Source organism: Octopus bimaculoides, chromosome 1 (genome assembly GCF_001194135.2).
Source record: "Octopus bimaculoides isolate UCB-OBI-ISO-001 chromosome 1, ASM119413v2, whole genome shotgun sequence".
Lineage (NCBI taxonomy): Eukaryota > Metazoa > Mollusca > Cephalopoda > Octopoda > Octopodidae > Octopus > Octopus bimaculoides.
The window spans coordinates 181,034,268-181,036,676 of NC_068981.1; positions in this window are offsets into that span (position 1 = coordinate 181,034,268).

The following is a 2,409-nucleotide window of genomic DNA, read 5'->3' on the forward strand; positions in this document are numbered from 1 at the left end:
CCTGAAAACTATCCAGTTTAGTAGACAAGTAAATCTGTGGAAGCCACTCTGACGAGATGCATTATGGGACACTAATCTAAGAGTTAAAAAAAATAAACAATAAAACAAAAAGGGGTGGGGAGTTTAAGACCTTCTCTAGGTCAATCATTTAATGTACAAGGAATTTAACCATATTGCCCAGCTTATCTTTTAATCAAATCAAAAGTGCTGTGGTTTAACTGTGAACACATTCAAACATATTGGAAGCAGCTTTCAAAAATATTTTATCTACAGACAAGTAAAATGACAGAATGAGTAAATGTCAGAATACTTTATATATCGTACAAAATGTATTTACTAGGTCTGTTCTCTTCCTCCACTTCCAAGTTAAAAATTTTTTTTTTTTTTTTTTTTTTTTTTAAACTGCTTTATTTCCATTTGCTGAATGTGTACATTTATAAAAATGGCGGCATTTTTGTCACTAATCTCCAGAGAAAAATTAACTTCTAGCACCATTCACAGAAAAGACACTTGCTTTATCCACAGACGGACGTAGGAAACTAAACTCTGATCAGCTTAGAATCAACAAAAATACCACTGATCTGGACATAGGATTTAACAGACTGGAAATATTTTATTTCTGCAATTATTTATATATTTTTTTTAAAACTAGAGCTCCACGTAAAATATCTTTATTTCTCAGATTTGGCAATTCATTATGATTAAAGAATTTTAGGCATGTGAAAAAGAACCCTCTGACAAGTATATTAATAAATTCATAAGCAGTGAGGAGTTATTAAAACACTCTTACCCAAGAGCCATCACTGCCATCAATCACGTCTGACTATTTGTACATTACCACAAGGCAGAATGTCATAGGGCATATGCAGCTTTTCAACAAAGGTGAAAGATGGGGGCAGGGGGAGAAAGTTTGAAATTTCACCTTTGTAATCATCAACCATTACATGCATGTTGTAGTTATCTTAATTGCATCTAAATTAACAAGATATAAATCACTAGTGATGGAGACCAAATGATCTGTTCAGACTTTTTTTTTTATGCATAAATACAGTAACAACCAAATCTGAGAGAAAGCTATCTAAAATAATTCAACATTATTAAGCGTTTTCTATATTTTTTCCAAACATTTTCCATTTTAAGTGTTATTCTTATTGGTAAACACTGAGTTTACTCTGCGCATATATATATATATATATATATATATTAGTTTATGTATATATTAATATTATCTCAGTTTCAAAAAAACTTTTGATAATGTAAATAAATATGTTAATAGTTACCAGAGGTAGCAAAATTACACTAGAAACCAAGATATATATATATATAAGAGAGAGAAAGAGAAAGAGATGCAGACAAACAGGTTGTCAAAGATTTCAGAGTGTTTAAGTTCAAATCATTTGAGCAACACAATGTGTTTTTTATACTGAAAATCTCTAGTCCTTACCTTTTGATATATATATATATATATATATAAAGTATATAAAAAATTTGTAGATTTTTACATGGATCTAATATGCTATGAATGAGTCCATTACCCAGTAATAACTAAATAAAACTATATAAAACAACATTTAAATTAGCTTCCAAGGACAACAGATCTAAGCCCTTTATAAATGAGCTATATACCAATTTGCAATAAATAAAAATAAGAAACAGGCTAACAGCAACAAAATGTATTTAAAATTTATTTTCTGTTTTATAGCTATTTAATGCAAGAGAAAACCTAAAACCAAATAAATACAAAACCGATAGGGAAAAATATTAAAAAGTTCCAGAATCTAAATTTGAAAGTACATTTATATTTAGAAAAAAGAACCTCAAAAAACTCAAATTGAAACTTTTGAATTATACTGGAAATCTCTTGACTATTTTATACAAACTAAAGTTATTGATCAAAATTATTCACTAAACAAAATAGCTCTAATTGTCAAAAATAAACCCTAGTAATTAATGAATAATCTGTGTGAAATAAAGGTTATTACTTATTTTGAAGACTGACTGCAGTAAACCTAAGAATTATCATGAGTAGATCATAACTCAGACATAAAGCAAAATTATATTATATTCTCTTACTATGTGCTCAAATTACATACACGAATAAATACTTTGTGATTATATATATATATATAATGGAAAATCCTAGATACAGTAGGGTGCTTTTGAAAAAATGAATAAGAACGACTGACTTTTTGATAATCATTTTCCATTTAAACTAGATGTTTACAAATCAAAACGACACATATTGTAAACATCTAATCATCAAAGTGGAAAATAATTATCAAAAGAATCATTCTTAATTATTTTTTTCAAAGGCATACTACTGTATCAAGGATGTACCGTTTATATATATGTGTGTGTATATATATATATATATATATATATATATATATATATATATATATATATATA